The sequence below is a fragment of the Rattus norvegicus genome, chromosome 11 (genome assembly GCF_036323735.1).
Source record: "Rattus norvegicus strain BN/NHsdMcwi chromosome 11, GRCr8, whole genome shotgun sequence".
In the NCBI taxonomy this organism is placed as follows: Eukaryota; Metazoa; Chordata; class Mammalia; order Rodentia; family Muridae; genus Rattus; species Rattus norvegicus.
In genome coordinates, this window is record NC_086029.1 from 46098951 (window position 1) to 46126356 (window position 27406).

Genomic DNA, 27406 nt, shown 5'->3' on the forward strand with positions numbered 1-27406 from the left:
ACGTCTTGCCTGGCAGGGCGTTACTGTAAGTTCACATCTGGGCAAGACTGTTAATGGACTCTTCCTTCTCCCCACCAAAGTCTCTGGCTGGGAAACCTCACTCTCGGAGTCCACTTCCTTCCACCCTGCAGGGCTTGGGGCTCAGATGTGAGATGCTACGTCCTCTGTAGAACTGATCACAGGAGGATTTCTTTTCTAAAGCCCTGCTGTCCTTTGCTGTCAGGGAATGACAGCACAACACACACCCACTCAGCAAAGAGCCTGTCCTGCTCTCCACAGCTCCCTCACCCACCTCAGAGTAAGGCTCCTCCTTGGCCAGATGGAAGGAGATGGCTGAACCATACCAGAGCACAGACCTCACAGTTACTCGTCTTCCTGGGCTCATCCTCTCTGTGCCCTTTATCACCTGACCCCATCTGGCCTCCCCCACCCTCACCTCCCTCCCTTCCTGTTTCTTGGAAGTCCTTGGATGACCTTGAAACTATTCCATCTTGTCATCATTGCCCCCCAACCCTGTCGGTCCTGTTTCGAGTCTGTGATAATTTTCTCATGCATGTCCGTCAAGAACACCCTAGGCAAAGACCAGACTAAACTGCAAAGATCCCCTCTTCCTTACCGCCTCGCTTAAGGGTGATAACCATGTGTTCCTCCTACATTAGCAAGTTCCATTTTTTGTTTGTGGTTCCACTGGACACTCTAAATCATGCACCCTGTTTTTAATGTGTTTATCTAATAGTCTTGCTTCTCACCGCCTCCCTTGAGGCAAACCTCATCTCCCATGACCCACCACCGCCAGGCACACTCCCAAGCAGAGACAAGCCTTCTATGACTTGCCAAGAGTTGCTCAGTCAATAGTGACACAACGTTTCTTCAGAATCTGCCGTCTCCAGGCTAACTGCTGGTCCTACAGAAACAAGAGCATCACCCGGGAGAGAAAGGGGGCAACTACAGGTCAAATGCTACCTCCTGCCGTGAGTCTTGGCCTCAAGTTCTTTCTTGGCCTTGTTTAAGAACTCCAGCTGTTCTCCTGGAAGAGAGAACACAGAACTCGTGATTAGACGCTGCTGGGGATGGCGTAGAGATGGGTGGTGCCATGGACTGTGGATGTAGAGATGGTGGGATTCCATGGTAGAAACTGCAGGGTAAAAGAAACATTTTCTAAGGGAAAAACAAACTGCAGCCAAGAGTAATGAGAGACCCCGTGATGGCATCTGGACACTTCTGCATCCTGACGTCATGACTGTTCACGTGCACTGTCTTCCTGACCCTGGGACACATGCTCTCCCGGCACAGCAGACAGAAGTGTCTGTCTTTTCTATGCATTTCCTATCATCCCCTGTGTAGCAAAACACATGAGCAGCCATTTCCTTATGCTGTGTCCCCAGAACTGTCCTTAGCATTGTTCTGTCACTTCAGAGACAACTCATATAAGAGGAACACAACACATGGGGCACCTCTCCATGTCCCTCACCAAAAGTCCAGGTCAGCTGAAGCCCACAGTACAATGGGTCAAGCATCCTCCTCCTGTTTACAATGGCAGACTACTAGAGCTCACTTACTGTGTCTGTCCAGACAGTCCGGCAGGTATTTCTGAGCTTCAAGTGGGCACAGGTATAGTATCTCTTCTCAAACATAACCAATGTATCCGAAGAAAATAAACGCTGAAAGCAGGTGTTCAAATACCCCAAGCAGAGATGAATAATTGAGGGAAAATACATCAAAATTAACCAGAGTTCTTCAGACTATACAGATAGGAAGGTGCGGGAAGGGAGACGTGGGGCCCTTGAGGTGCAGTCTGTTCTTTGTCAAAGGTGTCCTTGACTGGCATTTGTGGGAACATAAATAAAGTCAACAAGCACCTGAAACAGAAAAGAAATGCACACCTGAAACTGCTGAGTAGACAAGGTCAAAGGTTCTCAGCGTGAGCAAAATGCTAATTACCCCAAAAAGGTCATGGCACGTTGTAAGCAAGTATGGTGTTACCTTTCTGCACCCTACTCACATGCACAATTAGTCTATGACTGGAGGTTAAAGGAGCCCTTACGTATATCTATGAACTCCAGGTACACCAACTGATGGAGGTCAAAGGGCAGAGTTCAAACACACTCTCTGACCTTGTGATTTTCTGTCCAAGGTCAAGGACAGATGAAGTTCTGGGAAGCACCACGCAGACCCGACACAAGCAAAAAGTGCATTGCTACAAGCCCAAGATCTAAGAGTTGAGTTTGAGAGAGAAATCCGAGGCACACCCACAGTCCCAGGAAGAGAAGGCTATAGATAAATAAGAGAGAAAGCTCCTCATGGGGGGCCCCGTGGAGAACATGAAGGTAGGAGTCTCTAATTCACCTTCAGAGGCAGATGAAGACTGCCTTGATTGTTGGAGAAAGTCAGAGAGAGAGGCGCAGCTAAGAAAAGTCAGTGAACGCCACAGCACCTCAGCACCCCCAAGGGTGAAGTCAGCGTGCCCATGTGAGCCAGCCTGACCAAAATCAGAGACAATGGGATGCCTCCTACCTCAAAGGTAGTCAGCCTAAATTATTTTTGATATATTGTCGCATCTCTTATGATCTACTAAAAAATTAAATTTTTCATTCATCTGTTGTATTCAACAAGGGCAAGTTGCAAGCCTGGGTTATTAATGATGTCAGCCCGCGTATTACTAAAACAAATGCGAAGAGCTGCCCATCTCTGATGACAAAAGGAGAGTCATTTGTTTCAATCACGGAGTACAATCTTATTAAACATCGCCAACTTACTGCCAAGCTGGCTGGTCACCAATGCGCAGCTGTGGAACTAATGGAACCAGAGGGCTGTCCATCTTCAGACGGTGTCACTGTCCCCAAAATAATAAACTTAGAGGAGATAAATCTATTACGACTGGGGCACTTTTGCTTCTTAACTCTGGACTCCTCAAATGCAGAATTTCCATAACCCTCTCCTGTAGGAACGAGGCTGGTTGGGAAAACTAGTGACCATGGGCTAACACGACCTTACCAGTAACACACTCATGAGACTGACATGACCCCTCCAGACAGTAATGTGGTGAAATCCCGGTTGGTAGAATATATTACCAAGTCTGTTTATTTAGTGGAAAGGGGGGTGGATTTTTTTTTCTTTCATCCATGTATAGAGTGTATCTTGGCCACCTTCATCTCCCCACTCCCTCCTCCCAACTCCCTCCCCACACCGCCTCCACAGCAATCCCATCTCCCTCCCAACTTCAAGTCTCTTTTTTTTTTTTTTTGGTTCTTTTTTTTGGAGCTGGGGACCGAACCCAGGGCCTTGCGCTTCCTAGGCAAGCGCTCTACCACTGAGCTAAATCCCCAACCCCTTCAAGTCTCTTAATAACTTACTAAGTCCCGTTGGCGTTGCTCACATGCATTTGGATGCAAGGGGTCATGGGTAACACACCAACGGCCACCTTCTGAAAGCAAAGTGGCTCTCCCTCACTCAGGAGCATCAGTTCTCATTAGTGCCTCTGCTGCGGCTGGGACGTTTGGAGCCACTCCCCACTCAGTGCTGGGATACATAATTCTTATGATATCTTGTGCAGGGAACAGCAGCTGCTCTGAGGCCACCGCATTTGCTTATAACAGCAGGGCCCCGTCTAAGCTCTCTTCCCCTCCCAGCCTACCTGAGAGTAAAGCAAAGTTTCTCTCCTGGGTGATGTCAGCATCCTGAGGGCAGATGCAAAACTGCACATCGGAGGCCAGCCTGGGCTACAAAGTGAAATCCCGCCCAAAAAACAGCCATCAGTTATTAGAAATCTCCCGTTCTAACAGCTCAGAAATCAGACGTGTAATTCACTGTTCTCGGTGAATCCCACGGTACACCATGATAACGAAGACACACTCGTTTTGAGCTCAGTAAGAGACGTTGAGACTGGGCACTATATAAAGAAGCTTTACTTGTGAGTTTGATCAACTTTTTGAAATGTTGTCCAGTTGGTTGGCAAATGCTGAAATGGCTTCAAGGTGGAGGGACGTCACCTCATGACCCAACAAGACTTCTCTGGGCTCTGCTTACAAAAAGATGAACCACAAAGCAAGGTTTGGAGATATTAGACCTGTATAACCTTGCCAGTTAATTAGAGAGAGTTGACCAGTCCTCCTCTGTGTCTATTACACCAAGGCCAGAGCTCTTTTCAGGACAGCTAACTATTCCTCCAAACCCCTCCAAACCATTTGTCAGACACACCTGGGGCAGTCTCACGCCATCGATACTGAACCTTGTACTCCCAGCTGAACAGAGCCTGCATATGCAGTTTACAGAAAAGGGGAGTGTAGTTTCCCACTAAGTCGGTGTTCCTGGGGATGGGCCTGGCCATTTCTTTGATGTTGTTTTTGTTTTGATGCTAGAGATTAGCCCCAGGGCCTGGCTTTGCTACATAAGCAAGCATTCTACCTGAATTACATCACCATTATGGTTATTTGGGGACATGGACTCACCGAGCTCTTCAAGTTTGACCCATAGCTTGTCATACAGTCTAGGCTAAGCCTGAACATGTGATCTTTCTGCCTTGGTTCCCATGACTGATCATCTTTATGGTTTTATATTTACTACAAGGAAGTGGAAGGCATTATGGTACTGACCGGTTGGTGGATGGTTTAAACAGTCTCCCAGGCGCTAGGCACACTTGTGATCCCGGCTCGTCAATGTGAGATCAATCCAAGAACGGTAGACCCAAAGCACATCTCACACACAGTCACGGGAAATCTCTTCAGCCAAGGAGGAGCGGCGGGAGGCTAGAGCTCCTTACTGACTGTGGAAAGGATGAGAGGAGTTAGGATTCCACCTGCAATGCTGATTGGGACAGAACGTTGAAAAGAGAAGGACCCCAGTCCCTATGTTCTTTCCCCTGCCCTTCATTCTCCTGGGTCTCCTTTCTTAAGCTCAAACCCTAGTCAAAGACCTGTCCATTTCCCATGGAGACTTGTTACAGGCTGGCCCAGGCCTGGGACTTCACCACTGATAGACGACACTGCTCATCTTGGCTCCTGTGCCTCCTGCATTTCTCTATTGATTGTCTCCAGCCTTATCAACTCTGTGTCCTGAAAGAAGTCCATCTTTATTATCTAGGGTTGGGGTGACCATGGCAAAGGCTGTATAGGGAGCTGGAATGCCTTTGCACCCCTGGCTGAGAGCACTTATCAGCTGACTGCCTCAAGATGAAGAGGAGTTGCCTCTGAGGAAGGCTGAAATCATAACCCTGTTTCTTAATCCCTGCCTCCACTCCCAGTGGGATTTACTCCCAAGACCCCTCCCATCCACCCATCCCTAAAATGAACAGCCAGCATTCATCAGCCGGTGACGAGCATTTCACAGCTATGTCCTGTCCCTGGACAAGCTGTGCCACCACTGAAGAAAGCAGAGTTGTAATTAGGAATTAATATCGTCTTTATTACCAATTCAGCACCACTTAATTGACGATGGAATATAACTTTAGAATCTCTCCTTTCCTGGCTCCCTACCTGCTGTAGTTTTGCATCATAAATGTCTGCCAAAGACACACGAATATTAAGGCCATGGTCCACAGCTGGGTGCTATTAGGAAGGAAGGAGCTGGGGCTGGAGAGATAGCTCAACAGTTAAGGGCACCGACTGCTCTTCCAGAGGTCCTGAGTTCAATTCCCAGCAACCACATGGTGGCTCACAACGATCTGTAATAGGATCTGGTGCCCTCTTCTGGTGTACAAGTGTACAAGCAGGCTACCACTTGGATGCCCGTTGACATGCCCACTGACACGGATTCTAACCCATTCAGAATCAGTTAAAGGATAATGCAGAAATGGGCATCCAATCGACTGGCAGTAACACAAGATGGCACCCCCAGATGAAATGGGCAATGCATTCTAATTCATTCTTAAAAAAAAGAAAAGAAAAGAAAAGAGAGGAAGGGAGGAGCCTTTAAGCTTCCTGGGAGGTTTATTGGTTATTGGGGGAAGGTTCTTGAGAAAACTTCAGTCTCTGTTTTTTCCTCTTTCTCTCATTTGCCCCTTGGTCACATTGTGGAAAGGTTCACTGGACCCTACACTAAAGTCATGATGGGCTTCCACAGAGCCCATTATCTCCAAATCAGGAGTCAAAATAAACTTGACCTTGGCACATTGAACTCTAACACAATATAGTAGTCCTAGTTCAAGTCTCGAGCATCTCTCTTCGGACGGTAATGAAGTTCGCTGTAGTCTGCACCAGAAACTTCCCAGTCCAAGTCAGCCCTGCCTGATACCTCTGTATTGAAAGCTTCCAAGGCCAGTCACAGGGCTTCACTCACAAGGTGAACATGCCCACTGACACGGATTCTAACCCATTCAGAATCAGTTAAATGATAATGCAGAAATGGGCATCCAACCGATTGGCAGTAACACAAGATGGCACCCCCAGATGAAATGGGCAATGCATTCTAATTCATTCATAATATGGGACACTAGGAATCATGTGAAATCATTTAGAAGAATAAAACAATGATACAAGCTATCCACTATATATATGTGTGTGTATATATGTATAGACACACACACATATATATGTATATATACATATATACATATACATATATATATACTCAAGCTGAATACAAGATGTCCTCACAGCCTAATGTGTTCAGTGCTTGCCCCCACTTGGTGGTCCTACTAATGTGAAATTCTAGAAACTTCAGGAAGTAGAGCCTAGTTGGAGGGAGCAGAACACTGTGGGGAGGAGTGTCTCAGAGCATTAAATATGTCCCCAGTCCCTCTCTACTCACTTTTCTTCTGTGTACTATGAGATTAAATCCCTTCCTACCATCATGACATCCTGCCCAAGTCCATGGGACACAATACAATCCTCTGAGTCACAGGCACAAATAAATCTTCCCAGGAGTTTGGTCATAGGGATGTTAGAGCAGCTGACGCAGGGGCCTTGTTTCCATGCTGTCTGGGCAACAAAAAATGTAGGAAGAGAACTCACCAGTCATTTAAAACTTGTGGCCCCTGTAAAGTCAGATTGAGGGAGGAAAGGGTTTGTGTCTTTTGAGGGTTTTGTTTGTTTGTTTTCTAATCTTGCTTTTGTTTTTTATAAGATTCGTGTTATTTAAACGCATGTTGGTAAGTAGGGATGACTTTGTAGATGTCTAAATGAAGTTCGGATTTACAAATCTATTTATCATCTGAGGGCTTCATTCAGAAATCACTTATTTGTGATCTATTAGCTGTTTTACACAATGCACTTGCTGTGTGGTATACTTACGAAATGCGTCTGTAGGAAATTTATCCTCACATTTTCCCAGACTGCCTTGCTTATCACTGTATAACTGGGCTATACATGCTATAGATGTACACGTGTTACTTTACATACATGCCGTGACTTTATAATAATGTATCTGATGAGGTGCATAAGCCATATACTTGACTGCAGCTCCGATATTTGCATGCACTGTAAATGCATGCAACCACATGGGAAAACAACCTGTGCGGGTCTACAACCGCCAAACCCGTCTGGATCGCTGGCCTGGGAACCTCAAATCACCAAGTGTTTCAAAGGGACAAGAGTCATCCAAAAGGAAGCAGGGGAACAATGTTCACACACAGCTTTGACTGTGAGTCAGGGCTGCTCGAGCCATTAAACCTATCAGCAGAATGTGTTTAATCTTCTTCCCTGATCTTGGAGAGCTTTGCCTTAGAATGAAGCAACATGCTGAGGCTCTTTAGGGGGTTAAGGGAAGAAATTTCCAAGCCCCAACTTGATCCTGGAGAGTATTCACTTCATATGCACGCCCAGGGAATAACAGGCATTAACTGGTACTTAACTAAATATTCAGGATCTTACAGAAGCCAAAGCGATCACCAGCGGGAAGAGCAAAGAAACACAAGCCCAGCCTCTGTCCCCACAGCAGTTAATCTGTCTCCTTGGGCTGCAAGGTAGAAAGCCCAGGGACAGAAAACCCAGCGCGCCTGACCTCGTCTATAACAATCTTCTTGTTTGGGCCCCTGTCATCCGGGGAAATGGCTGCAAATAGTGACAAACAAACAGAATAATAATTGATTTTTCCAGAGATGAAAAATTTGAAATTAGTGACCATTTCCCCCCCAGATCATTGGCTGATTAATTTAATGTTTGTCTTAGCCTTTCAAAGACAGACTCTCCCCGAGCATCTCTCTGCCAGGCACTGTGATGGGTTTGTGGTTTTGGACCCCGTGGTTAAAGCATATTGCACAGTTCTGCAGTTTTAAAGTGAGCCTCGACAGCGTATGGAGGGACCCAGCCAACGCCAAGACTAAAGTTTCCCAAGATTGGAATCCGGCTTGTCATACAGGAGTCAAGTCTGTGATTGTGTGTGTGGTCAATGGATCTCTGGCCTCCGTGTTTGAGAAACAGATTTTAAGAACACTGGCCGCTCTTCCTGAGGACCCAGCTCACTCCCAACATTCGTATGTGGTAGCTCATAACCATCCGTAACTCAAGGTCCAGGACAGCAGAGGCCTTCTTTTCAACTCCACAGGCACCAGGAAGGTATGTGGTACGCACACATATGTGCAGACAGAACACAGAGAATACAACACAGAGAATAAAAATGTCATTTAAAAAAATGAATACTACCTGTGTTTTTCCAGAGTGCCCAAAATTCGTCAAAGTAATTTTTAAAAGACCACGGTGTCAAAGTGGATTTTTCACTGAGGTAATTCAGAACTCTCAGCAGGGGACAAGATAATATTGAGGTGTTCTTGACCTTTTCCTCCTCCCCCAACCTCCATCTCCTTCCTTTTAAAATACCAAATAATCGTTTTTAAAGTCACCTATAAACCACTCCAAAGTTCAGGGATCATATTTACTGGGAGAGCAATCATGGTCTCCTATGCTAAACATGAGCAGAAGGAGGCACACCAGGGAGGGCGACTTCCCAAGACCCTGTAGCCACCAAAGACTCAGGGCCTGATGGAATGCCCTCCCCACCATTAACCTTCCACCAGGATCCTTCCACCATTAACCTTCTCTAGAGCAACCAGAGAGATCTCCACTCAATGCCATCAGTAACAGCTCCATTCAATGTCCCCATAGCCTAAAGCCAGAAGCAGGAAATTTAAGTCTTATCTCACCTCCCGACTCTTCGAAAATGTTATATCAATTACGGCCCTAAACATGTGAGTGCAAACTGCAGATACATCCTTAGGGGCCAGGTTTCCCTGGGTCCCTTTGTATCATCAGCCACACTGATGAGGCAAAGTCGTGAACTCCGCAGGTGGCTTCTTACTCCCCCAACTCCAGCTGCCTGGCCTTAACCTTCACAGTGTCCCCTTCCTACTCATTAGGACTTTAGTTTCCTTAGGACATAAGATGTAAAAGATTTTGTCTTGCCTTATCCTGTTACCTCTGAACCCTATAAATCTACCAGGGGATAGTGGTTTCCACCTCTTTCAAATGTGTGTCCTCTGACCTCATTCCTCTCCAACCCAATCCAGGGACCCCACAGTTGTCTGCCGTAATTGCCTAGGGTACCTCTTGTGAGGATGTGTCCAGTCCTGAGCTCTCACTCCTGAGTCTTGTCTCACACGTGGAAGGGGAAAACAGGAGATACCCAGGGATCTTTATGAATGGAAACAAACACCTCTGACATTTTAGAGAATGACTCTCCCTAAATACAGGCCAAGGTAAGACACAGAACCCAGCTACCTGTAGGCCAAACTAGGTCATCATCAGACATCTATAAAAGATTTCAGAAATGAAAATAAACCCTTTCTTCTAAGGAAATAACACATCACATGCCCCCCTCCCTCGAATGATTTTTTTTTATATTTTTCTGTTTGGTGCTAAGATCAAACCCAGGGCCTCACTCACACTAGGCACGCATTCTGCCACTAAACAATGGAGCTACCGGAGAGTGCGTTTTTTGTAAACTTTCTTGGTGTCCATTAACCACAGCTTCCTACAATACTTCAGGGACAAAGGGGTGGAAATCCTGGCTTTACTACCTTACGCCGGAGCTGCGGAGGCAGAAGCAGAAAGCCAAACTGTCCCAGGGAGGACTGGGGATCCACTTAGAGTGAGGGGCAGAACCAGAGTCACCGAGTCATGGTCTCCAGGCACAAGCCCCATTAATAATCTCTTCCTTAACTTTGTTTATCTCTGTGGAAACATGCTGAGGCATAGCCCTTTCCAGAAGCTGGGGCCCTGTGATCATTACTTGTCATCAGAGGAAATGGGATTGGGTGGTTTAATTCCTCTTCTCAGAAAGTCCACGCTGTAATAAATGACTCCTCAATGACCTCCATCCCTGGGTGAGGCTGCTGGGCTTCACCAGTCCCTCTTGGCCTCGGTGGCATAAGAACAACTCACAAAGCTTGTAGCCTTGACACTCACCTCCATCACAGACAGAAAGGGGACCGGAGAGATCCACCTCCCTTAGCCTTTATGACACAGGAAGGGTACACCTGTCAGGAAATGATTAAAAAGTTCAGAGGACTCAGCTTGTACTTGGTTGGATGCACCCAAGGACCATGAACGGAGTCGCTTACACTCTGGGCCAAACCCTGCATAAGACTGCTAGCTGCTCCAGAAGCCAAGGGTAAATCGTGGAACATGTTCTCTTCCTATCACTCCAAGGAGCCAGAGCTGCTGAAACCCTGACCTTAGACGCTGTGTGCATGCATGCATGCCATGTGCTCACGTATGCATGCACACACACACACACACACACACACACACACACACACACACACACACACACAGGTTCTCCCTGGTATTGCCACCCTCAGCCACAGCCTCTGACAAGTCCTGTACTGCTATGGATCTGGCACTGACTGGAAACTGGGGGGGGGGGGGGGGGACACTAAGGATGGATATGGGAGGAGCTGGGAGAGGGAAGTGACTATGACCAAGATACATTGTATAAGATTCCCAAACAACTGATACAAATGTTTAAAGCGGTCTTTTCAAAAAGATGATGAGAGCCGGAAAGAGATCGCAGGAGCAGATCACCCTCTGCAGAGAGGGCCATGGCTCATCCCTCGCTCACTCGCTCACAGACCAAATTTGCTTCTGGCCTCTGGAATGGTGAAGATATGCCTGCAGTTTAAGCCACTGTGTCCCTGGTCCTTGGGTACATCCAGCAGAGTATATGCGGGGGCCTCCGAAATTGTTAAGACTCATTAAAAGAATTCCTTGGTAGACTTGGTTCAGGCGGCTTGATCAGTAAAGCCCTTTCCCTGCAAGCATGACGAACTACATACATTCCATGCTCAGAACCCACCTCAAAAACCTGGGTGTGGTGCCCCATGCTTGTATCCCAGTACTGGGAAGGCAGAGACAAGTGGATCCCTGAGGTTTGCTGCTAAGTTAGCTTAGTTAGTGAGCTCGCCAATGACTGACCCTCTCTTTATAAAACCAGCTAGGGGATTCCTGAGAAACACAGGAGATCCACCTCTGCTATACACACACACACACACACACACACACACACACACACACACGCTCGTGCATGCACATACACACATGTGGACACGCACACGCAATACACAGACACATACACGTGTAACACACACCACAACAGACACACATGTACACAGACACACTACCTTCGATGATATTTATGAAACAGAACCCATATGAGCCGTTGTTTCAAGCAGAGGTTAATACAGTGAAAGAGGTACTAGGACACTTGTTAAATGAAAATTTCAAAGCCAACATGCACATGAGTCAGTCTGTGAATTATTTGTGACTTTTGACTCTCCAGCCACATGGCAGTAGAGGAGAAACAAGCAATCCTTTAAAAAGCCAAAATGTCACTACTTAAGCCAAGCCCTGCCTGAACTGTTCTAATTGTATCTAAATTGTTTCCTTGGTTCCTCTCTCAATAGTTTGATGTGGCAGGTGCCCGGGGCCTTTAGCTTGCTAATCAATTATTAATCTGGGAGTTAATAATTCATGTTAATTGGTGCTATAAGCACTTTCTCTGGCAAATGTGAGCAAAGGTCACAACGTTTAACAGCAAAGGTGAAACATTCTCCAAGTTTCTTTTTCCATGGCCTAGCATGAAAATACTAAGATACGGAGGATGACATTTAACTAGAGCTGGGAAAGCAAGATAACTCCACAGCTGAAAGACTAGATGTCTCTCTGGGGGTGGCCAGCTCTGTTCTGCAGCCTGCTGGAAGGAGGAGAGGTCTCTGGAGCTGACAGGGACAGGACTTCAGTCACACAGGGAGCAGCCTTCCTCGGATGCACTCACTCGGATGAAGGTTTGTGGGCCTTTGTCAACAAGAGGAATAGTGTAAGTGGGAGCCTAGATCCCTGCTAGTTATGAAAGCCTTTCTTCAGGAAACAAAAAGGAGGCATTTGAGAGACTAGCACTCTCCTGGGTTTGTCTCTATTCTCTAAACAGTGAGAATAGAGGACACATCTCATCCTAGGATAGCCACGGAAGGAATTCTGAGCAAAACCTCACTACCATTGAGCGCTCTGGGTTTAACAAATGTACATATGCTCTGAGCTCTATTTCCAGGAAGGAGATGGGGTGATTCCGCATTGCCACAGAAGGCAAACAAAAAAATAGCTTCTTATCTCATCCAACCTGGACTCTCTTCCCAGCCCACTCCTTTGCCCTGGGCCTGCAAGGCAGCCACCTAGGCCTGGGCTCTGTGGGTGTTTGATCCCCTTTGAGCCTTGATAATTATTTGAAAGGTTCCTGTCAAATCCCAGCCTCGTGTGATGAAATAACTCGTTCCCATTTGGAGAATAAAACTGTTCCTGGTAGCTCTTTGCAGCCTTGAGAATGAGTGCTGCCGACTCAGGATAAGGCTTAAATGGAAACCACGGGTTCAGGGGGGCCAGGGCCAGGAGGCCAAACCTCCACCTTCTGTTTTTCTAAGGGGAACGTGGGTAATACATGCTTTTCATTGCCCCCCTTTTGGCCGTTTACATATTGGGGGCTGCACGTTGGCGGCAGGTCCTCTATTTAGGGAGTCCTTGAAAACCTGCCCCCTTTCACAGTTTTCATCCTGGCACATGCGTGTGTTTTAAGCAGAAGGAAACCCCGAATCCAAGCTAGGAAAAGAGAAACATATGTAGACATGGGGGGATTTTTTTTTGCAGCCCAGAGTCACACAATAAGAAAGCAATCATTCAGCTGCGACTTTAAAAAATGGATCCTTGCCCGAATTTCCCGACTATTTTCCTTCTAAATGACTGTTTCTTTACAGATCTACGCTAATGTAAAGAGACAGGTTGTCCCCGTGCCAGGTCCCAACAAGCAAAGCAGGACAGAGGCTGTTTTTAGGGAAGGAATGCGGCAAGATAATGCCTGCTCTGTCTCCAGCAGCTTGCCTGCCAGCTCGCCTGCTCGCTGGGGCAGAGGCAGGAGAGGAAGACTGCTCGCCCACGGCCTGGTCATGAGCACACGCCCCCCCACCTGACTCTGCGTAACCAGTTACGTGGCCACAGTCCTATTATTTGCAGTCAGTAACAAAGATTCATCCTTGTGTCGATCATACAGCACGGAGAGTCTTTGTCACTCAGTGTAATTAATAGCCTTCACCTCGCAAGGGACGATGGGAGGTCACTGTTCTCATGTGACCCGGGTGTCCTCAGAGGGATGCTTCATGGATCCGTGCTGCCCTCCTTCTGACACAGTAAGTGGGGAAAGGTAAGCTAAGCTGAGTGTGTTTGGAGAGGCAGGGCAGGGAGCTCAGTCAGTAAGTGCTTGCTGAGGCCCTGAGTTCTGTCCCCAGCAGGCACTCGAATTAAAAGGCAGGTATGTGATCCAAGCACCAGAGAAAGAGACAATGGCAGATCCCTGGGGCTGAATGGCCGGCCAAAGCCATTCAGCTCAAAGCCAGTGAAGACCCCATCTCAAAAGCAGTGGGCAGGGCCAGAGGAACTATACCCAACATTGACCTCTGACCTCCACATGCACAAATGCATATGTGCACACATACTTATTCATACATGTGTGCCTGTACACCCACTAATGTGCACAGATATGAACACACATGCACTGAAATTGTAGTCTCTACAAGGGTCTACTTCAAACCGTGCTACCTGCCACCTATTCATCCAGGAACCTGTCAGAGACAGGTAAAAGCTCAGACTTCAAAAGGACAGCACTGCAGACAGGCTTGAAGGTCCTCACACAATTGTTATGCCAATTAATAATTAAGGCAATCCCTCACAGACAAGCCCAAGGCCAATCTGAGCTGAGCGACCCCTCACTGAGATTTCCTTCTGAGGCAACCGGAGCCTGGAACAATGTCATAATTTAGGACAACTTGGGCACTATGCTTCATGACAAACATTCCATTTAATTAAACAGAATTCAGTGTGCACTTAAAAAATAAAAGCTTTGGGGATTTAGCTCAGTGGTAGAGCGCTTGCCTAGCAAGCGCAAGGCCCTGGGTTCAGTCTCCAGCTCCGGAAAAAAAAAAAAAAAGCTTTGCAAGTAAAATCCCTATGCACACCACTTCGTTGGCGTAGTCCTAAGTGTTTAAGAGAGTGTTTGCATCCCTCCACCCCAAGCTCTCTCTGACACTGTACTGTTGCTCACTGAGTGCACAGGTCTCCGTTTGTCCGTAAACATGTCCATTTGTGTGCCCATGCACACAGGCGTGCAGGTGTGTGCACACATGGGAGCACATGTGTGTGGAGGCCAGGGCTGGTGTGGGAGTCTCCCTTGACCTCTCTTCACCTTACACTTGGAGGCAGGGTCTCCCCATTGACCACAGGGTAATCGGCGTGGTCGTTCTAGCTAGTCAGCTTGCTCCAAGGACTCTGTCTCTTCTCTCTAGGAACTAGAATTATAGAGAGGCTCTCACCCTGTGAGCAGGTTCAGGGGATCTGCACTAAAGCCTGCATGCTTGAGTGGCAAGCACTGTTTCCACTCGCCCGTTTCTCCAGACCACGCCACTGACCAATCCTGAGGAAAAAAATAACATAGGTTCCTGTGACTGTGGGTGGACCATGCACGAGTGTGCATGTGCACGCGCACACACACATATACACTCATGCTCACACAAGTGCATGCACACCCACACATGACTACATGAAGCTAAGTTCTTTGCCTCTTCTCTGCAGGGAACCAGGTAAATCTGAGACCTTAGGTGGTTTACATCATCTGAGTCAGAGCGGATCCTGCTGGAGGGACCACACGAAGTCACCTAGGCTGCCTCACCATCCCAAATACGCCCTCTTGAAGGCCACGCTCAAATGACACCACATGGCGTTCTCGCTCTAAACCCTCTGTGACTGATGCCAGTGCTCCATGCTTGTTTAAAAACTTGCACTACCTCTCTGCGCCTACACTATGAACCCGTGCTGAGGGCTGGGCTGGAGGGATGGATCCAGTTCACCCCAGAGTCTCTATTCGCAGTAGTCTAGTGTTTCCTGCTCTCTGCCTAAGTATGCACGCCGGATTCTGGTGCTGTTTTGCCATACAATGGAGTGATTAGGATAACAGCAGAAGCCGAATCACATTCTCGAAGCAGCTTGCAAGCTTGGCCAAGGTCCGGCTTTGGCTGCACTTTCATCGGTCAACATGGGCGCTGTGTTGTGATGCGTAAGTTCACGATCAGCCAGGCAGGATTTAGAATCACCATGAAACACATCCCTGGCTATATCTATAATGTGTTTCCCCCACCGAAAGCTTTGTGTGAACGGGGAAGAACCACCCTGAACAGGAGCCGGGGTCGCAGTGTATGTAAAAGGAGAGAGTGGGCTGACGGCCAGCCTTCGGTTCTCTCTGCATCCTGACTGCAGTGCACTGTGAGCAGTGGCCTGGTGCTCCTGCCCCACAGATTCCCCACTGTCATGGTCTGCACCCCAAACCCTGAGCAGAAGAAACTCCTCCTGCCTGAAGTTGCCTCAGTCGGGTGTTTTGTCACAGCAACAGGAAAGTAACCGACACAGTCAGACCGCTTAAGAACAGCAGGCCCAGCAGCCTCTGCTCTATGTTCTGACAGCAAGCTCATTCCAGACCCTCAGCCACAATGCCTTTGCAGTTGCTCATCTGGAGGACTTGGATTCACAAATCTGCTTGGGTATTATAATGGCCGCCGCGACATCTTTCTGTCTCATGCCCATGCTGACCTGCCCCGTGTCTCAGCTCTGGCTGTATTACAAAACACTATGGACTTGAAGCTCAATGGGTCGTGACCCAGCAGGGTTCCTCCTGCCGTGGGAAGGGTCAGTTTCTTGTTGTGCCCTTGTGGGTCCCTTCTCCAGGACACACCAGTATAAAAACTCTCCTTCCTGTAAAGTCACCAACCACATCTCACCAGGATTCATTAAGCCCAATAAACTCCCGAAAGCCCCATCCACAGACCCAGCCATGACGGGAGTTGGGGCTTCGATAGAAAGTTTTGGGAGAAATTCAACTTAGTCCATGGTGACCTCTACCTCAGAGCCCCTCAAAGAGCAAAGCCCAGTTTCTACTCAGAGCACAATGCCTACTCTACAGATTAGCTTGCCAGGCATTTTAGTGTAGGCATTTTTATTCGTGATATATTTAATATATATTTATATTATTCATATACATTTAATGTAACGATAGTCACGTTGTATGTGTTTTAGACTGCAGAATATGAAGTTAGCCCTGCATAATCAATTTCTACCTAAAGTGTCAATTTTGTATTAAGACATCCATGTATCAGCTGTCACTGTGGATCAGCCACATGAGTAATTGGAAATGTAACTTGCATTCAGTGCCCTGTGTACGATTTGTTCTAAAGACCTAAAGGAAAAGGTCAAATCGGCTGGCATGGCCACCTAAACACCGGACGATGCTTTATGAAACTGAGGCAGTTTCGCTTTACCACCGACCTGAGTCACAGCAGGAAAACAAACCAAGGGGGTGATAAAGGCCGCTGCACCTGTCTCTGAAGCGACCACACCTTTTCCTCTTCCGTGAATTATTAAGACGGGGAAAAAGGAGGCGGATGGATGCTGTCGGGCATCATGTTTCTTCCTTGACTTTGCTCGTCATTAGCTCAGGGTTCCGCCTGGCATGTATGTGGAGGGCCAGCGAGGTTTCAGAGCTGACTGAACATTACCTCCAGTGGCTTCTAGGACCACTTAAGGTCTTGTCCTTGTCCTTGCTTTTATTGCACATTAAGGAAAATGGGCACCTACATTCCAGGCACCAACTTCAAGCTGGTTTATAAAGTGCAGAAGCCACAAAGGAAGGACAGCTTGGTGGCCATGGTCAGACAAGTCTGTGTCAGGCCTGACTTCCACAGAGGCTGGAGTGGCTGAGCTGGCTGACAGGATAGGAGCTGATGAAAGAGTGTTTGCCCAGCAGATGGTTCAGTGAGCTCTAGAATGGAGCCACCTTAGGAAACAGTCATCTTGGCAAACACCCACCCTGCCATTCTCAAGAGCCGGATATAAACAGTAAAGGGCTAACCTGAGAGGCTGCATGTCCTGAGAATATGAGTTCATGAGCCTGAGCATGTTGTACCATGACCCCCTCTGCCCAGCGTGGCTTCCTCCTCACCCATACCCACCAGCCAATTTCACAGTCACTCTTGTCACCAAGACTGGGTTCCGTCTGTCTCCTTGATAGGACGTGAGCTTCTAGGAGTCTCTGACTTCTCAGTCTCCACCTGGATCATGGTTCAAGCTCATTTTTCTGCTGTGTGTCTCTGTTCTAATTCTCAGAAGTGTGTTCCCTGCCAGGGTGTGTGACCACAAGCTCCACTCATTCAGAAGAAGAAAGCAAACGGCTGGCTCCCCACAGGGAAGTGCGTGTGTGTACGTGTGTGTGTGTATGTGTGTGTATGTGTGTGTGTGTATGTGTGTGTATGTGTGTGTGTATGTGTGTGTGTATGTGTATGTGTGTGTATGTGTGTGTATGTGTGTGTGTGTATGTGTGTGTATGTGTGTGTATGTGTGTGTACGTGTGTGTATGTGTGTGTGTATGTGTGTGTATGTGTGTGTGTACGTGTGTGTATGTGTGTGTGTACGTGTGTGTGTATGTGTGTATGTGTGTGTGTTTCTTATGATATTTCTACTCATTAATAAACTGAGAATGGATTCCAGAAACACTGAAAGGTGAGGAAGGAACCACCTAACACACACACACACACACCCCACACCACAACACCATACACACCACACACACACACACCACACCACACCACAACACCATACACACCACACACACACACACTACACACCACACCACAACACCATACACACTACACACACACACACCACACCACACCACAACACCATACACACCACACACACACACTACACACCACACCACAACACCATACACACTACACACACACACACTACACACCACACATACACCACTCACACCACATACACAACACACACACACACCCCACACCACAACACCATACACACCACACACACACACACACACCACACCACAACACCATACACACCACACACACACTACACACCAGACACACCCACACATACATACCACACACACACTCTCTCACACACACACAGACACCACACACACACAGACACCACACACACACTCTCTCTCACACACACAGACACCACACACACACAGATACCACACACACACTCTCTCACACACACACAGACACCACACACACACACAGACACACACACCACACACCATACCACATACACACACATAGGCATATACCACACACACACTCTCTCACACACACACAGACACCACACACACACACAGACACACACACCACACACCATACCACATACACACACATAGGCATATACCACACACACACACACACACACACACACACACACACACACACACACACCACACACGGCAGGAGAGAATACACATAGGACTACCCATCTCTCCACTCACTCACTTTTCCAGACTCCACTGACATTAGCAAGCCTCATCTTTGTTATGGAATTTGATGAAGCCGTATTAACTCTGGAAGACCACGTCTCCCTCTTGCTGCCCTTCCACACCCACCTTCCCTGTCACAGAATTAATATGAACATGCAGCGTCTGGTCAGGCCTACATGAATCAGCTACAGGATCTGTGTCCCAGCAGTCTGAATCTATAGCTGGAACCCCTAGCCACCATGTCCTGTTCGCCCCAGCACCCTGCTAGGACCTGACCACCTATCTGTAAGGGTTTGTTAAGATGGCTCCCGCTTCCTTAGCACGGGTGTGACTACTGATGTGACACAGTTTTTGCTCAGACTCTCATACTGTGGTTTGCTAAAGTAAACCCCTGCAGAGGTGCCAAAGCCGCTCTATAGCCATTGCTAGACCGTGATGGCGGTGCCCTCCCAGTGTCTGCTCTTTTGGTTGTCGACACTCCTCTCAAAGGAGTTGGAAAGATTATATCTTCAGAAATTTCTTCACAGCCTGAGACAATCTCTCCCCTCTAAATCCACTGTGAATAATGGCATCCGGCCCCGAGAACAATGGAAAATCCTCACTTCCTTGCACACGATCGCTGTGGCAGGGTCACAGACTGGTTCTGTCAGTCTAGCTGGGACTTCCCCTAGGTTCTATTCAAGAAGCCTTCTGGAGGCAATCATACCCACCTGGAGTCCCAGCTACTCTGGAAACTGAGGCAAGAGGATAGCTTGAATCTGGATTTTAGGCCGGCATTGACAATAGATCAAGACCCTAAGACGAAAGGAGAAAGGTGGAACCAATCTCCCTCGTTTTGAAGCAGGAGGGTCAATGTCTCGGAATGAGCAGCCACTTCCCTTATGAGCTTCTTCCCTCACCATGAAAGACCTGGAGCAGTGACAGGTTGACATTGCAGTGGAGTCTGCTGATAGCTATTTAACAGCCCTAAACAACACAGCCACACCGTTCCCTCTGAGGTGTGAGAAACACTGGAAAGGGAGGCAGGAAAAGCATAAGGACCCGAAGAAGGTAGGAAGCAGGACTGTGTAATGAGATCTTCTAGTCAAAAGACAGCCATTACCATCTCATGCACAGCAGCCTCCTATGCCTCGACTGGGTCTTCTCGAGAACAGAGCTATCAGCGGCAGGCCACGGAAGAAGGGCTCAGGGGCCCTACTCACTGAAGACTTCAGTTACTGATGGATTCAAGGAACCATGGCTTCCGTTGTATGCGCTGCCAATCCCACCAGGTTTTATTAGAGAGTCCCAGTCCGGGGCTCACACACATGGCCCTGGTTAGTCTAACGGGGTCACAAGTAAAACCAGTACTGGATGAGCAGGAGGTGGGAGAGGGCAAGCGGGGGACAGAATGCACCCACACACACACACATATATGAAATTGTCAAAGGACAACATCAACCAATGAAAAGTCCTAGCTGGAGCAGCTCTAGTAGTAACTGTGTTGTCGTGCTTGAAACATTAGCAACAATCAATATTTCTCTGAGCCCCAGGCACAGTTCTAAATGCTTACTATGTCCTGCCACCGCCTGTGCGTCATCAATATCCACTGGATATCCGGGGAAACTAAGAAAATAATAACAATAATCAGGCTATAACGACCATTGTGAAGTCGGCAACTTTGATCAGCATCGCGCACGCCTACTGCAGACAAACCTAAAACCCCTGGCCTAATCTGCAGACGGCCTACGTGTCTGTCTGAGACGCTTAGCAGAAAGAAGGATTCCACGCAGTGGGTCAACAAATGTGTTTGGTTCCCTCCTAGTTGCTCTACCATTCTTGGGTCCCCTGGAGGTCTTTGGAGTTCACCCTGCTAGTGAAGGATGAGATGTAGAGAAATACGACATCTCCTGTGACTGAGAGCAACCTGACTGACTTGAATGCATGCACAGAAGCTTGGATCATGTGGGAGGAGAGGGAGCAAGAGAGTGGACATCCCTGCCCACCTGTTAGGGGTGGCCACCCACTCCCCCATCCTACCCCATGCCAGCCCACATTGGCAGAAATTAGACTAGGATGCCTCATGTTCTCATGAGCTACCCGGCTGCTTTCTAAGCCAGTCTCCCACTCCTACACCTAACCCAGGGAAGTAAGATGGGGTGATGGCCGAGGTCTATGTGAACGTTCCCTGAGTCACTCACGCTGTGGCCTGAAACAAACCAAGCTGACACACCACCAGGCCCTGACCTGGGCCAGGCATCCTGAAAGATGACCCGGCTTCTGAGTGCAAAGGCGGGGCTCAGCCCTTTGGAGTCTAGCTCTGGTTCCCACCACGCCTTGTTTATTTGATAGGTCTCAGAACCTTCCTGAAGTTCAGCCAGGTGTAACAGGACTTACCTGACCATGGCTGGAGGCACCCAGGACGAGAGTGGGCAGAGGGGCAGGTCCTGTACTGGCCTTGCTTCTCCCTCCTTGCCAGCCAAAGTCATCCTGTTTACTTCAGATTTCATTGGGCTCCTCAGTCAGTCAGTCTCTGAGGAGATTCCCTGCAGCCATTTTTTCCTATTTGAAGATACTCCTGTCAGAGTGCGGCATCAGTAACTCACTGGATCTTTAGAAATCCGTGGGTTAATACAGCTTAGTCTAGGTTGGTTCGCCTCTTGGCATTTTTTCCTCCTCTGAGCCCACCAGCAGAAGCCAAGTCAACTCTGGATTTTCATTCTTCCTGCGGTAGACAAACTCTCCTCAAACAGATTCCTTCCTCTGCAAGATAACAATGTAACTTGTTTTCCTAGAGAAGGTGTTCAGTGCAAATAAACAGCACAAAATTTTTAAAGAATATAGTCAAATATTTCTCTCTCACTTTCTTTCCCACAATTCCCCCTCTCTCTCCCCCTCCCCTCTCTTCCTCCCTCTCCCTCTCCCTTTTATACCTGTCTGTTCCTTGAGCTTCCTCCTCTAAACAGATTTCCCAGAAGAATCAAGACTATACAAGCAAATCCATAAAGAACCGTGTCTGTGCAATTCTATTCTACCTGAAAATTATTGGGTCCATGTTGCCTGACACAGGCAGAGAGAAGAATCAGAAAGGACCATCTCGAATCTCATGGCCCAAGTGTGCCCAACAAATAAAGCAAAAGTAGGCTTTTAGTGTCTATAGTTAAACATGGCGATCAAAACCGATGCCATCATAATCACAGTGGGAATTCTACTATGATTAAAATAAGCAAACTTGGCAGTTCAGGAACCAGAAACTAGAAATGCCGTGCTTCTGCTTCATCATTGTAACAGTTGGCATTAAGCTGAGATGCCCTGTCCCACAGTAGCTGGTCTGAAGGGATCCGAGCCCCTGGGGAGAGGTAGGTTACCCTGGTAAATGAAATGGCCACCAGGGTACAGAACAAGCAGAGGGCAGGCCTTCAGTGGTGCCCTGGGGACAAAGGCAGACTCTAGAGCACCTGAGAGGAAGCTGCTACAGGAAGCAAAGCAGGCAAGGGCGGGAGTTGGTGTAAACAAGAAATCACCACAGTGTGAGAGAGGCCAACTGTCGTCATGGAGGTGGATAGATCTGTGGGTAGACTTCAGGGCAGGGAGAAGTGTGAAGGGCCCATCCCCACCTGAGGCAGAGCCACATGGCAGGTAAATAGAAGGGGATTCCATCTGCAAACAGCTGTAGAGAGGACCACATGAGGGGCATCCGTTCACCTCTGTGGTGGGACCCTCTCTCTGAACATGGAGATCACAGGAAATGCTACCCGGGACTGTGTTCTGCTGAAGCTAGGTACCTGAAAGGGAAGGAGCGCTAGAAACCCAGACACTTAGTACAGAAAGAAACTTGGAGGTTTTGTAGCCAAGCAGAAAACCCATTTTCTTAATTATAATAATTATAATAATAGTAATAATAATAGTAATAATAAAATAAAAGCTGTCACTAGAATTACAAGGAGCAAAGATACTGTGATAGTGTGTCTCGGTCACCAGCTTGACAACATCTGAAATCAACCACGGGGCAAGCCTCTAAGCACAGCTGTGAGAGATTCTCTTGGGAAGCAGCGTCTTCCAAGGGTGGGTCCCACAAAAGGAGTCCTTGTGCATGCTTGTCTCCCTGGCAAGGTCATTTCCGGTTTGCCCCTTACCCTCTTGTAACTGTGGCTGCTCCCTTCACTGGTGTCACAAGGCAGCTTCTTTAAGCTTCCAAGTTGTACTAAAGACCAGCAGCTCTTCTAGAACCTTCCAGGCCCTCCATACCAGCTTGAGGAGGCTGAGGAACCCCACCTCGGACTGGGTGTCCATCGGGATCTGCATCGACCCTCATGAAGACTCTCTCACTATGCATTCTGTCCCTTCTGTTCCCTGACCTAACAAGGTACAACAGAAATAACCCTAAGGAACTCAACATCCTACAAACACTCGCTTAGTTGTGGGCGCTCTCTCGGCGAGGTTCTTATCTCCGAACTGTAGTAGGGATATCTTAGTTATTATAAAAAGTTATAAGAATGAAGTAAATTCACTCTAGTCCAGGAGTCAGGAATACACTTTTGTTTGTGATTGAAACATTGGAGAAGAACATACCATACTCGGTAATTTTCAATTAGTATAGCATAAGAATATTCCAATTTTTGTTTATTTGGGGTTTTTTGTTTGTTTTTAGAAAACTTGAGTCTGTACACCTATAAGAACCGCATGTTTGTCTATGGCATTAATGTTGACCACCCCTGCATCAATGGTTGACCACTCCTGTATTCCTGTCAATATGTCACTCATAATTAGTTGCTATAGTTACCAGCATTATGATGAGCATCCTGTCAGTCTTTTTGGTCTTTATCTATCTTCACTACATGGGTCTGTCCTCAGCTACACATCTGTGTAGAACGCTATAGCTTAGACTGTTACGATAACAGCCCTCACTGGTGGAGGCACTTGCCTAAGGAGAACTCACAGGATTTGCCTTCAGTTACTCTCAACGGTGACGGGGAAAAGTAGATAAAGGCAGGTTCTGTTTCTTGTATTTCTTACTTGGCCTGAAAGCATGGGACTAGATCCAAAGAATTCCTAGACATGGTGGGTGGCCTGGAGAGGCTATTTTTATGATAACTAAATTGGTTCGCTTAACTTTTGTGCCAACCAGCAGTTCAGCTAATGAACCTCCCCTCTGTCTGTTTGAGAGATGAGACAATGTTCCATTCTCTATCATGAGAGTTGGCTTTTTTTTTTAAATTCTAAGTCACCAATATGAGTAGGAGAAATAGACGTGAGATAAAAACACAATTCATTTTGCCCAGACCCTGCATGTGGCTCCTGAAATGGCCAAGCCAGGAGCAAGATCAGAAGTAAGACTGGAATAAAAAAAGGGGTGCCTGAGAGCCAGGAGACTCTGGGATGTGTTTAGACAGAGGTGCTCCCTGGGGAGCTCAGCGGTAGAAATTACAGCCAATGAAGTCAAGAACGCAGACGATAGGCTATGGAGATTTTTGCCACTCAAGCGGGAGGACCTTGTTCCAATGCCAAGCAGCCATGTGATACATTGGGCTGCAAACCCAGCACAGGAGGGGCAGACATAGGAGGCTTCCTGGAGCTTCGTGGCCAACCAATCTAGAGAGATCAGGGAGCTCCAGGTTCTGTGAAGGACTCTGTCTCCAAAATAATGATGATGATGATGATGATGATGATGACGACAATGATGACGATGATAACAATAACAATGTGGGAAGTGAGAAGATGGCACCCAGGGTTATCTCTGGCTCCCATGTGCACACACGTGAGTGCACACTTGCATACACACACACACACACACACACACACACACACAGAACACAGATGAGGAGGGGCCAACAGTCAACGTGTTCGTTCTGGTAATCCCGCTGGTGGGAAATAGCTCCCTTTTGAAGCAAATTACACACAGCCTGAGCCATCCATGAGAACTGCAGGCTAATCCCCTCAGAGTTATTATGCGTAATGGGCCTAACGAAATCCTCTGTGGGTTGCTGAACGTCACTACAGGCAGGCATTCTGAACCGGCTGGCCCGGGGAAAGCCAGCGGACTTACTGGATATGGGTCCCGTCTATGCCACAAATCTCAAAATTGCTCAGGCTCCCCGGAGCCTTGTTACACTTCCCAGCAGCCCGGGACAGCATCGCTCTGCAGTGAGGTCCTAGGAGCAAGCCCAGACACTGCAGTCAATACACCAGGCAGACTCTGTGCTTCCCCGAGAGAGCTGCGTGTTTTCCCAGATAAAATGTGTCTCCCCAAGGGAAGGAGGTCCCAGGAAGCTCCAGAAGAATCTCGGGAGGCTTTAAGACACAGCCACGGGACACACGAGTCAGTCATATTGCTTCTTTCCATTGCTCTTGCGTTCATTGGCAAGGCAGGACTGCAGAGAGTCGCTGAGGCCAGGGCAGAGCATCTCGGGGAGAGGACGGAGAGGACGGAGAGGACGGAGAGGACGGAGAGGACGGAGGCTTCTGTGTGAGGCTGGGAAGCAGAAGCCAAGCAGTGGCCAGGGCTTGGCAGGGGCTCTGTGCATTTTCCTTGGCTCGCTCTCACTACCTGTCTGACGGCTGCTGCAGCGCAGGAAGGAAATTTTTCAAGAGATTAAACTATTATTGTTTCCTGTGCGGCTGTCTTCGCCGGGGAATGAGAAAAGCTTTAAGGGTCCTTGAAAAGAGATTTGTCTGAATGGCAAGGCTGTCGTGATTCATCCCCCCTCCCTCCAGGTGGGATTTGACCAATTTCCTCAGGAAAGTGGTTGATTAGGGTTGCGGATTTATCCACGGCCTAAATATAAGATGTCATAAAGGTAACTAATGCTCAGTTCACCATCACGGGGAGTTAAGAGTTTATAAAAAGCTATTTTTAACGGTTTGGAAGGAGGGAGAACTCATTTTTCAGGTTGCCAACATGTTTCAATAGTTAAAAACCTCCTTTGTAGCCCCCAATAATTCATGCTACCCACCGTTAAAGGTCGGCTGTGTTCTCGGATTTTGTAAGTTTTCTTGAAAAATTGATTCAATGTGTTTTGTTGTTTATATAAAAGGCACAGAGGGGAAGGAAAAGACGTAAAATGTATTTCCATCATGGGGAATGACCTCAGCTCCCAGTGACACTCTCGGGCAAGGATCTCGTTTCTTTTTCTCCACCCAACCCAGGAGGGTGAGGTGGCTTTCCTATGTCTATATCTATCATATAAATAGCACTTGATGGCGAACTCTGCAGAGCCCCTCATCCAAATAGAGGGAAAGCAGAACAATCCAGAAAATACCGGATAGATCCAGGGCTCCCTGCAGTGTCTGATACAGCTGAAGCACGCTGTGCCAAGGAAATGCTCTCAAATGCTGGTCTCTGGTTACGACCATTCCACATGCGAGGTTGCCATCCTGGATATCCCATTTGTCCCAAGTCCCAACCAAGCCAACTGAGTCTAAAGCACTGGTTCTCAACTTCCCATCCGGGAACCTTTAGCACGGTTCCTCAGGTTGTGGTGACCCCCACCCCCAACCTTAAAATTATTTTCATTGCTGCTTCAGAACTGTAACTTTGCTACTGCTATCAACCGTAATGTAAACATCTGATTTTTCTGCTAATCTCAGGCAGCTCTTGTGAAAAGGGCCATTCAACCCCTAAAGGGATCCTGACCTACAGGTTGAGAACTGCTGGTTTAAAGGGATCTGTGTGAGTGGCCTCTCCTCTAGACACCCACAGAATTCACTAGAGCCGCCACACACGGCCATAGTGCAAACACCATTAGTAACTGTGTACTGGGGCTACACACTGACTGTCATTTCAGGTTAGATATTTGGGCTTTGTATGGATGGTGGATCGTGAAAGCGTGTTTATTCTCAATTACCATCAACAGTGTTGTCACTTCCTATGATCTATGCAACATGAATGCACCTGGTCCCAGTCAGCGCTGCAGTAAAGAAGGAAGACAGAAGCAGATCTGGGAGCAGGTGGAGCGGGAAGAGGGTGGTGGTCGTGATCAAAGTACATTGCATACACAAATGAAATTCTCAAAGAATAAAAGCCAAGCATGCTAGCATATAGATTATTCAGTGCATGAGACGTGTGATCATTACATACCATGATGCATGAAACATGTGAATATTGTCTCCATTAAAAGTTTATAATTACACTTAGTTATCTGCTGTACATGCAATAGGACATGTGACATGTTTTCCCACTTGATCTCTTAAGTCCTTCACCATTTAAGTTGATATCAAAACAAATAGCACATAGGCTACATGAGGTTTGTGCAAAAGATCGTGGAGAATTTAAGTGTGGGATGAACAAAAAGAGAAAGGAAAAAGGCTTGGAGTCTGTGTGTGTGGAGAGAGCTGAAGCCAGGAGTCCACACTGACAGATTCAGCTGCCGCCAGAGACGGCTTGCCTGGCCACCTTGAGCTGTCACATGTGGGTGTGTAGACTATTATTATTAGTGTGATCCTGGCACCAAGCAAGTACACATTGGTGGTGCTTTCTGGCCCCTTGCTAGTGCTGGAGACAGGCAAAGACCGCTTTATTAGACTTTAAAATAATATCTAAAACTTACATAGACTCTTATTGGAAGATCAACCGTAGATTAAGGGTGGGTCTTTCCACCTCAATTAACTTAACCTTGGAAGTTTCGCACAGATACGCGCA

At 47.6% G+C, this 27406-nt stretch overlaps 2 long non-coding RNA genes and 1 other non-coding gene across 5 annotated transcripts; 2 read left to right on the forward strand and 1 right to left on the reverse strand.

Annotated features, from left to right (window-relative positions):
- Positions 1 to 453: 453 nt before the first annotated feature.
- On the reverse strand, positions 454 to 10340 carry LOC102549086 (uncharacterized). 2 transcript variants are annotated; one of them, XR_001840467.3, is made up of 4 exons: positions 9947 to 10340; positions 4593 to 4762; positions 1560 to 1859; positions 454 to 1027 (listed from the first exon to the last, which is right to left on the reverse strand). It is a non-coding gene; the product is annotated as an uncharacterized LOC102549086 (long non-coding RNA). The 2 variants fall into 2 exon arrangements; XR_005491251.2 differs by lacking the exons at positions 454 to 1027; positions 1560 to 1859 and adding an exon at positions 3888 to 4018 and having other exon boundaries at positions 9947 to 10314.
- Positions 10341 to 10453: 113 nt separating this feature from the next.
- On the forward strand, positions 10454 to 21604 carry LOC134480977 (uncharacterized). Of its 2 annotated transcripts, none has more exons than XR_010056074.1 (2): positions 10454 to 13614; positions 15039 to 21604. It is a non-coding gene; the product is annotated as an uncharacterized LOC134480977 (long non-coding RNA). The 2 variants fall into 2 exon arrangements; XR_010056075.1 differs by having other exon boundaries at positions 10454 to 13600.
- Mir802 (microRNA 802) lies at positions 13412 to 13507 on the forward strand. The gene has a single exon (NR_032753.1). It is a non-coding gene; the product is annotated as a microRNA 802 (primary transcript).
- Positions 21605 to 27406: the final 5802 nt, after the last annotated feature.